The sequence below is a fragment of the Prosopis cineraria genome, unplaced genomic scaffold (genome assembly GCF_029017545.1).
Source record: "Prosopis cineraria cultivar Desert tree isolate PC_DT_omini unplaced genomic scaffold, ASM2901754v1 PC333, whole genome shotgun sequence".
NCBI classification, from domain to species: domain Eukaryota; kingdom Viridiplantae; phylum Streptophyta; class Magnoliopsida; order Fabales; family Fabaceae; genus Prosopis; species Prosopis cineraria.
Window position 1 is genome coordinate 43320 of NW_026555660.1, and position 11464 is coordinate 54783.

The 11464-nt window shown below is 37.3% G+C and overlaps 1 pseudogene; it reads right to left on the reverse strand.

Moving 5' to 3' along the window:
* Positions 1-5003: 5003 nt before the first annotated feature.
* Positions 5004-10803, reverse strand: LOC129296449 (dolichol kinase EVAN-like; annotated as a pseudogene).
* Between the last annotated feature and the right edge of the window lie 661 nt (positions 10804-11464).

Consider the following 11464-nt stretch of genomic DNA (forward strand, 5'->3'; position numbering starts at 1 on the left):
AAACTGCATCGGTTACAGTGTCTCATATATATGTTGGCCACGCCTTGCTACCGGATGGATTTCACTCGAGAAATTAAAACTGGATTAAACAAAAGATTAATTAATTAGACTGGCAAAACCGTTTCTTCGAGTTGGTATCATCTGCAGGAGCTTTGAAGCATGGCTTGACGAGAGTTCCGGACTTGCAGCTAACTCCAGAATTTTCAGCGTCTTCTTCTTCTTCATGCCATGGCTCAGACAATATGCTCTCAAGCTCACTGGGCCTGCAAGGAATGCAAATTGCACCTTCTTGATCAAACCCGTACTCTTCGGCCGCTTGCTCCAGCAGCCTCAAGAACGTAGGGTGGGTCAAGCATCTCAGTGGCACCACAATCTCTTTGGTCCCTTACCATCCTCAGCTATCACTGCAAAATGCCCTTCTTTCACATCTTCTGGGACGTCGTCATAACCATTTGATGATCTCCTTCCAAGTAACAGACTTTTCTGCAGCTTTTCAAGTGCAATCTTTAGCTTCACCACTCCACCTTTCTTCTGCTGGTGTTGCTGTTTCTGTGCTTGGCCATGATAAAATATAATAGTAGTGGTGCGTGCATATGATTGTTTCCTCGTCCAAGTTATGCTGCAGGTTATAGTTAGAAGGCAGGTTAAATGTATTTATAGTGATACGAAACAGTGAGGGTCAAAGAGATAAGATAGAGCGGAAGAGAGAGAGAGAGAGAGAGAGAGGAGAGAGAGAGAGAGAGTTGTGTGCGAGCATAGTCAGGAGACCAGCGCATGTGGATGACCCTGTGTGCTCGAGCTTTCAATTACCCATGAGGTGTCCTCTTTTTTTTTTTTTTTTTATGGCTTATGTTTGGATCCGAAATTATGATGATGGCTCCCATTTTACTCCCTCCATTTCTACACACACACACATAACTGTATTATATAGGTTAAGAAATATATATATATAACTGTATTATATAGGTTAAGAAAATGTGTTAACTATAATAATTGTGTAGTCTATAAATAAAAAAAATGAAATAAAATGCCTGTGTTAATCAACCATAGATTATATATAATTATTTTTATATATAAATTATGAGAGATGATTTAAGAAATATGTAATAAATAGTTATTAAATGAATACTTTTATTTATAAAAAAATACAAATTAAAAGTAATAATTTCTCCAACAACGAAGAAGGGAGGGAATACATGCCTAGGAAACTGTGCAGAAATTTCAGTTACCATCTCAACTTAACAATTAATTGCATTAAGTGTCGTAAAATTCTCCATTAATACTACAAATTTTGAATTAAAAAAAAACAAATGGATTTAAAGGGAAGGTACTTGTACTTTTTCCTAGCTAATGGGATATGGATTTGTAATGGTGGTCTCCAGATCTGTCTCCTGGCCTCTCTAATTAAGTAAAAACGAAGTAGGAAGTAGGCATTTTTTACGTTAACGTGGAGAAGATAAGAGCTTTAATTCAGGAGATGAACAGGACGCGGTTATAATTCTAGAGGCATCAATCTTCGGGGATTTTCTTTCACGTTGTACTGGTGGCTTCATTAATTTCACCATGGAAGACTCATTGATCATGAGGCATGCTTATATATATCTATACGTATATAATACAAAATTAACGGATCATTTATTTATTCTACCAATCTCTGCATTCTCGATCGCCATGGTTGCAATAACTTCAACCACGGAATTCTTATCCATTGGTGATACGTTTCTGACTTTATCTCTCCTTTCAGCACGATCCTCTTCTTCACGATCACGAATGCTCCGTCCATGTGCCCTTGTACTGCAAATTCGTTCCCTATTAATGCCATTATTTTCTAGGGTTGTTGTATAAAAAATACTTGAGCTTTTGAAAGGGAAAGAAATACATAATATCCCCTTATGTGGAAGATAACTGGAATATCCTATGCTGCACTTCTCAAACCTACCATCCCATCCATGTTTACAGAGATATATAGAGGGGATATGATAAATATAACCAAGTCATAAGTAGTTTGTACAGAATCGTCTGATATTATCATAAGATAACATGGCTGGTAATTTGCTTATTAATCAAGTAATAACATGTATATTTGGATTAAATTTATCAATAAATAGATCCAATCTACAAATATGTTGGATAATGACAGATACATATACATTAGACTCTGATCTATATTTCTTTTAGGACACGTGCCCATGAAAGGAATTTAATTAGCATGTTGCCTGCAGTGGTGCAGTAGAAGCAATAATGGGGAGCTATATATATGTATATATATTATGGATCTTGAGAACCAAAAAAATATGTTTGTTTACCAGCAATCGATAGTTTACTTAAGCACAGGAAAAAACGAGATGCATGGACTGTGATCTAAGTAGTGGTCAGTGGGTCCATGCATGATATATCAGTGGACACATCACGCGAAATCTGATATTTCTTCTGAGCTTTAATGGGTCCTGAACATATATGATTTTCATGGTGGAGGACAGTAGAGAGAGGGACCAAGATGCTATATGCAGTCTCCTTCACTCACGTAAAAGCAGGCAGGCATGAGCTAATTAACTACGGCAACGCAGACATAATAAAACGAACAAAAGGGAAAGGCTTTGAGACCGCATTATGTAATTTGAAGGGGAAGTGCAACGACGTTGCTATAGAACTATAGCAATGCAGCTCGTAGCTGTCTAGAAAATGGTGTGAAACATAGCGTTGAGTATTTTATATTTCATCCTTGAAATCCAATTGAAAGCAGCAGCTACCGAGAATGCTTCTTCTTAACTTGTTCATAGTCTTCTTCAATTCATTCTGCAATAGATATATAGTACTCATCAGGAAAGTTTTGCAGGTAACGTCATTATTGGTAACGCAGTTGCAGATTTACACGAGGATTAAGACTATATATTCATGATCAATTGCATGTTAAGGGTTCAAGTTAAAGTATCTGCTCAAAAGACCTACAAGCAACTGATGAAATGGTTAGAATAATGGTGTACGTGTGGATGTGAAAAATTGAGTAGTATCATATTGACTATTGAGCATGTTCCTGGAAATCTACGGATGACGAACGGCCGAAAATTATGACCCCGATCGAGGACAAAATGGCACTTACACGTAAGCTACGACCACCTATCAGAAGTTTACAAGCGCACGGTGCAATTGCGAGCAGTTTTTTCTGTCGAGTAACTTCAATAATTGACGTATTAGAAGAATTGAGTTAGCTGTGTATACTGTATAGCATATTCCTCCAGAGAAAAATAATAATGAAATATAAAAGACTAATTTAAGTTCAACCGAGTGAAAGGGAGATGAGGTGAGAAATTTTGCTTAGCGAGGAGAGTGCATGGCTCAACATCAAAAGATGACAAATTAACCGTAACTTTACTTATGATGAGTTTTCCTTTTGGGAGAACCGGAGAAACACAGGTGCATGCGGATGTCTTGTTCACTCAAACCTTATAATTGACAACCGAAATTAAAGATCTTCATTTGGATTGTTGGTTGCCACCTGGATTTTCATCCCTAAGAAATTGATATCTTTTTATTTGCTATCCAAGGGGTGCCACCTGGAAACACAGAAGCACTCCAATTGTCATCTTAATCGATCCATGAGTTGAAAGAAAACCGTAACACGTACTCGAAACCAACAAAAATAGCTGGACGCGTGCAGAGAGATGTCCGCGGGTTCTACTTGACAAGACTATGTAATGTCCCATCCAAGTGCTGGTCATGTGTGGGGAAGCAAAACGCTTCCGGCCCGACCCCATTTAATTGCTTCTCTTTCACACCCAATTTGGAATAGTGGACTCAACCCAATCACAATTATTAATTTATTATTAATGTATCAGCCCTCCTTAACTTATTTATATTTCGGTTTTCTTCATGTCATGCATTGCCCATTCTTCAATTTGTTTGGAAAAAAATGATCAGAGAGGAAGTAACTTTGTGGACAAAATAACGAGTTCAAGTCTTGACAAGTTTATAAAAATTTTGGACATCCATCCAAAACACAGTATTTGCTTATGGAGATGGAAGTGCGATACATTTCAAGCGCTGTTTGTACGGAAATTGATGTGACTCGGATTTGTTGACTGGCACAAATTTCTCTTCATATATTTCTATATTCTGCATATTAAGACATCAATTGCGCATCTGCAACACATGGGGGTTAAAAATCACTCACATTGTAAGTAAACTTGATCCGACTGGTCACCTCACCTATGTCTTTTTTTTTTTTTAATCTTTTTTTTCCTGCAAGGGTATTTTAATATTTTTGAGAAAATAGGCATCATAAGTTTCTTTTTTCCCTCGCAGGATAAAAAATTTAATTTAGAGCAGTTTTCTTTTTCCTTCTTTTTTATTTTCCGATCCCCACAAGCTTTTGGAGCTGTTTTGAACTACACGCTACTTCGTGTAACTAACTATGCCCTATTGTTTAGTTGTTTTGAAATTGATGTGCAAGAAAGGCAAACTCGTCTATTATTTTGGGGGCTTTCAAATGCAGAGTGAGAAATTAAAACTTCGCTAATCGCCAATCATCCTCTGCTTCTAGATAACACTCGCTATAATGGACAGATAAATTTGTCTGAAATATCTACATACATCAAGGAGTTATGCAGCGTAATTCTGACTTTCTGGTCCAAATTCATGTCAGACCTAGTTGACGCATGCCCAAAAATTAAAAAAACACTTCTAAACTTCCAAGGGCAAACGTCTTTTTTGTGCAATCTTCATACATTCATGCATAATAGACATATTTTCTCAAACAATTCAGAGTTTTAAAATATAAGTTACAATGTTTGAGGTATTAAAAAAATGCATTACCGATGGGTTGTTAATTCTATAGAATTTATTGTAAACACCTAGTATAGCTTGTAAATCCTTTTCGAGTCTCAGAATAAATCTACATTATTTTTTTAATTAAAAAAATCATGCTAACGGAGGACATAACGGGAAGAACATGAAGTGGATCCGATCCAAGCCTCATTAAAATCGTTATTCCCTGACAAATAAGAGGCTGACATGAAACAGCCATGTTAGTGTAACATCGCGACATTTTGCAACCACATCCCATCCTGACACTTCCACGACTGATTGTACAGGACTAGGAATGAATGCATGAAAAAATAGTGGTTTTAAACAAGCACTACCAGGAAGTCATCAGGGCCATAAAAAATGGAAGATGTACAAAATTCTTTCAGATCAAGTGAGCTAACTAGATGTTCAACCGCTTTCCACTTTCTAGTCCTCTCTTCCCCAAGCCACATATGATCCCATTTCTTTTTTTTCTTTTTTAAAAAAATGACTGCATGGTCTAAGCCTACGGTAAACAAAAAACTATCCATGTCACTTCTATAAGATAAAACCCTAATTGTTTTAGATCATCCTAAACTGTCAAGTATTATATGGTTGTACCACAATTTGTTAGCATTCTCTATCAGTACCTCTACATTAGTTGATATATATATATATATATATCTACAGAAAGAATGTAAGCAGAGAAAGCTCGTCATGAGAAATCATGAAGAACTCTGCTGGATTCCGTCGCCGCTCATCCGAGGCAACTTTATTTTGGGGAAGAATGAACTGCATCTACAAACAGAGAAGACTATAGAAGAAAAGTGGTATGAATGCGTTGTCAAGTTGTGCAGTGTGGGCCTCCAACAAACCACTTACGGTCACAGCTATTAGTAGAGAGAACCAATGCTGCAAACAGTCAGTAATGAAGACATCAGCTAGAAATAGAGTGAGCTATGAAAACATTCCGTGTTATCTTAGAAAACCACGAGTTTGCCAAAAAGCTTCAGCAAATCAACAACGAGTATGCATATAAGTGGAACATGCGCTACAAGGAAGGAACAGGTATTACCACCGCTCCACACACACACACACACACACACACACAACACACACACACACACAGACCTGGCTGAGAATATATCCAGTTGACGCTAAGAGTGGAAGGAGCAATGAGCAAGCAGCCAGGACAGATGTGATACCAGCCGCCGTACCTTCAATGGTTTTCTCTGGCAAATTGGAAAAAGATTCACGTCATACACACAGGAAATTTCTGGTACAAATCGGTATTCATTACTAAGGAAATACTTACTGCCAGTCTTACTCCACCTTAAAACACCATACTTGTGCCCAACCATTGATGCCTAAACATCATAAAGAATAATGGGTACACGATCAACAATCAATTGGAATTAATGCAGCAGCAACATGATGATTTACTTAAACCTTACTCAAGTACTAGTGTAATCTTAACATTGACCCCTAGACTAGCGTGAATGAGGAATCAAACAATGCAAAAATAGCAACTTTAGCCAAACAGCAGAAAATAGCGAGTTTACCATCGTATCACCAATTCCCAAACTCAATATTCCTGCAAAAGGGGCTAGAGGTCGATCATTGTACCCAGAAGACATCCAAATAGGAAGTGCACATCCCAATAAGAGTGAGAAATGGCTGAAAAAAAGGACATCAAATCATGTAATGGAAGTGCTTGGAAGTTGGAACTCTCATGCATAAAACAATATGCCTTATCATCTACAAGGGAAAGAGGCATATGATACCTGACAATAAGAAGATCAGAGTCACGATGATCAGTGAATGCATTCATAAATTGATGCACTAATTGCCCCAATGGCCAAATTCTCCACACCTGAGTCAAACAATGTTTACGCAAGGGCAAACAATAAATATGTAAGCGCAAATGCAAAACCAATTAGCCTTCTTTGAAACATTTGGCAGAACTAAGTTCCTTTTCAGAGGAACATTGGTACAATACTAGAACCTTTGCATTTGGGAATGGAAAAGTAGAGTAAGTTCTAAGGTAGAAATCGAGATTTTCAATCTAACATACACAAAATATTTTCTGTAATTGCATCAGTCAATATCTGAGGAAGATATAATATTGCATTTCTTTCTAGCATCATGAGTCAAGACTTAGTGTGTTCATTTATCGACATGGCAACACCCCATTCCTAAGCTACAAACACCAAAATCTTCATAGTTGTTTAGCCAAAAAGTTTAAATAAAGTTTCTAGAAATCCAAACCAAAAGTCTGATGATAATTTAATATTTATTTTACGAAACAGTATTCCTCCCATATAGTAAAAATTCCTCCACCAATTCAATGATCATCCAGTTTTAAGAGCATGGGTGGTCATCATAGCAGTGCTGAAACCTTGTAGCTTTCTTTGTCTGGATTCACACCACATACTGACACTTGTTCGTAATCAATTGCAAACAATGAGCACCAACTCTATGACAAATATGAAATCATTATGCTACCTTGTATGTGAGTTAGATGCTTACCCGAATAATTTCTAATGTCAAAAAACCGCCAAAGCTGCACCAAAAGCTAGATTAAGAAACTTTGGCTGAAAGCAAAAGAGCAGCAAGTAAATTGAGAATTATATCTGACGGACAGAAAAAACACTACTAATCATAATACTTAAAACCCAAAGAAACAAACAAGCATCACTAAATCACCTGAAAGATAAGAGCAGGCAAAAACATCAAGACAGCCAACAGATGGTAGTATTTCCGCAAAAGAATCCTCTCAATCTTACTGCTTTTTGAGATGTTATAGAATCGCAAAACAGAAAAAACAGATGACGCACACCCAATAGAGGCATAATGACAATCTTTTGACCGGCTCTGAGAATACAAAAGAAAGCACCCTGCAAAAGATATTGCAAGAATAAGAATTATTAATATGACAATATAGATGAAAAAGATGATGATAAACACAATAACAGATGCCTGTGAGAATTGAAATTGAGACTGCCTTCCTAATTTCCATATTAACCAGTTGGAAAGATTTCTTTTTGTACAACATAACTCTGAAGGACAAGACTACTGCAAATTTTCCCAAGTTATAGACCTAGTTGGATTAGGCCTAACTATTTGCTACTACTATTTTATCTCCATACAAATACAAGCTGCTTGTCCCAATAAAAAATATCACACAAATTTTCCATTTTAGTTACGCTTTAAACTTTTATACAAGATTGAAAGTCCATGTAAGTGATATCTCATAATAGAAATAGTGGCTAATATCTGCTAAAATGCCATGTAATCTCACATTTGGATTGTCAGCATGACAAATTCAATATACTTGTTTAACATGCAACTGATAAGAGATATACTTCCTAACTCCTAACACCCCACAATTACCACCACAGGTTCACAATGCCACTTAACATATCATATGACAACCAAAAAAACAAGTAATCAAAAAGAAAAGTGCCAATGAACCAGATATTGATTTCACACCAAAAAATGGGATGCATATGAAACTCCTGAACAAACTGCATCCATGATGGTACAATCACAATCATGACAAATCCAAGGGAAGCAAAAAATACAAGAGATCTTCCAATCTCCTTGTATCTTGCTTCAGCAGAAGCAGCTTTGATAGACCACTCCCATATTTGGAAAATATATTTGAAAGCTAATGGATACAGCAGAAGGCCAAGCAGCAATCCCTGAAAGAAGAGTAACAACCTTAATTGATCTAGACATAACATTAATCATCAAATTCATTAGTTAAGAACCCAGACCTGAATAAAAGTGCCAATCTCACTTCGACTAATTCCATATTTCATAGGATGCAACTCTGATGACATCAAAAGTCCAGATAGCTGAATACAAAAAAATGTAATCATCAGAAATTAAATACATATTCATCTAATTCGTTTAAAAATCAATATAGTTTCCTACAAAAACGCTAACCTTTGCCATGGTACGCAATAACATGTCACCAAAATAGAGAACAATACCTGAAGTCACCAGAAGGGCTTCCCTAGGAACAGAAGAAAAACAACAAAATATCCCTCGATTATCTAGTGGTGGTAATAGAACTTTTATACATAATTTTTCTAAAAAAAATGAACAAGCTAATGCTACTACGCTTGAATCAGATTTGGTAAAAAGAAAGCTTTGCTCATCATGTTTATCTCCCAAAAAGCAAAAAAAAAATTGCTCATCTTCCCCTGTTAAGGGACACCTGTATGCTATAAAGTTTAATTGGATAGTTCACACTTTTACTACCCCAAATATATTACTGCTTGGAAAAGAAATACCTCCCATCAAATTCAAGAAAAAATCATGAATTATAAAAAGAGCTCAATAGAAAGTATATTGCTTCCGCTTCTGACAATAATATAAATTAGAGTCAAAATACCAATTAGAATTCATATTTGAAACATTTAAGCATACCAATGGAAGCACAGGATGGAAAAGTTCTGAGAAAATGCTGAATTAACCTCACTGCTGCCAATCCATGACAAACGAACCAGGACAGTTTTAGTGCTGGGTGCAGGTCTGTATGGAAGAGTAAGTGAGAGTTTAGTGGAATGAATATTTCTTATCTGGACTAAAATAAGAAAATGGCAATGGATATCTAACTAATAGGACTATCTTCTGAAGCAATGCACAAATCTGAACTTTTGCTTTTCAACAAATTAGACTCTATCAAAAGGTCCAGCATGGATTTCAATTCAAAAAAATCACCACCTTGATATGTTGCAGCAAGGGACACAGAGCAGACCGCAGCTTGTAAGAACATGAAACATAAGCTGAACTTTAAAACCCAATCATTCCGTGAAAATGGTGCGTGCCGCAGACTCAGGCTGAGGAATATCAGTACACTCAAGCTGCTAGCAGATGTGGCCCAGTATTGCAATGTCAGATACTGAAGCTCTATATAAGGGGAAAAAAAGGAATGTTTGTATTTACGTTGTCAAAATCAAAACCCACATAATGGGAAATTGAGAATGCACTGGATTGGCGCTGGTAGTATCAAGAGAATTAGAGGGCAATCCAGTCACAACAGAGGTCATTAAACATGCACAGACCATAAAATTTAGTAAACTTTTAATAATATTGAATATTGAATTTGAAGAGGGCATTTTTTTTTTTAATTTGGTAATAATTTCGACAGGGCATCGCTGAACCGAGCAGCTGATTCCCCCGAATCACGTATCATTGAATCCACTTAAGGCATGAATTCGGAAAGTGATTAAATATATTAGCAGGGAAGCTAATACCTTCAAATTTAACTTCACCAAACGACAATCCTCTTGATAGCTGTATCATCTTTGAAAGAATGACCGCCGGCGAGTGAGCGCCCCAAGCAATATGCCGGATGAGGCACCGGGCCTGAAATAAAACCAAATTTAGTCTTAACGCTAAGCAACCATGACTAAAAAATTAAATTAAGAGGGAGAGTGACAAGAGAGACAGTAGAATGGATGAATGGGAAGGAAATTGAGGAAGAGGGGAAACCGGTGCATACCTGGTGGGGAAATGGGAGGGAGAATTGGGAGTCTCAAAGCGGATCTCGAGGAAGAGGGAGGCAAGAGTGAGGAAAGAGAGAGCAAGAGCGTGGGAAAGAAGAGAGAAGGGAAGGGAGCAGAGGACGAGAGAGACGAAGAAGATGATGACGGCTCTCTCTCCGGTGAAGAAGGACGACGTCGTAAAAGAAGCCACGGTCCCCATCTGAAGGATGAGAACTCGGGAGGACAAGGATCTCCAACAGGAAGGAAGGGGGAAGGGTTTACGCGGGAAGAGATGAGACAATTAATCGCATGACGCCCATCCCAGCTTGGAGACAAAATGAGAAATATTGGAGAATCTTGCAAAGATTATTGCTGATGAGAGATTAGTCCGATGAGATCGTGAGATAGATCGCGGAGGGTGAAACAGAATATGCCAATACCGTGGATTTCACTGGGGCGATCCTGCCCTTCATTTGGACCAGCCATGACTGGGTCGCCCAAACCTACCTCACCCTTTCGTCAAACCCCATAACTTCCTGCCGTCCACTTTATGGGCCATCTGCACACTTCGCGTGTACTTCTTCTTTCCTTTTTTTTTTTTGCTATTAAGTTTTTAAAATGTAGATTTTGTAAATCACATGAGCATTGACGAAGAAACGTGTCTGGTGGCAGTTATTAGTTTCAATTAACCCTGCTAAAAAACTCTAAATTAGCTGTAGTTTTCCGTCGATTTGTCCACGTGTTGTGGCGCCGGTTTCAAAACCAGTGCCTTTGTTGCATGTCCGATCGAGACCTATTGATGGTTGTTCACTGCATGACTTAAACAAGAACCATGCATATATAATTCCAGAATATTAATGGCGATCACTTAATATGGATTCAACCGGGATTTGCAGACTGTAACACCTCAAATTTACAGACCGATTTGTTACAAGTTATTAATTTAACAATTTTTTTTTTTTCATTGAACCCTTATCATGGTAGAAAAATTATACCACGATACATCCAAGACATATACCACAGGTCTTAAAAATATCTAAAAAAAACAAATTAGAACCAATGAGGGACAGACATGATCCTCATAGCATGTTATTCAAATCAGATCATAAATCAAGAGGGACAAACATAATCCTCTTGGTCATATAAATACTTTTAATAAAAAGGATTAGAGTTTACATGCTTCA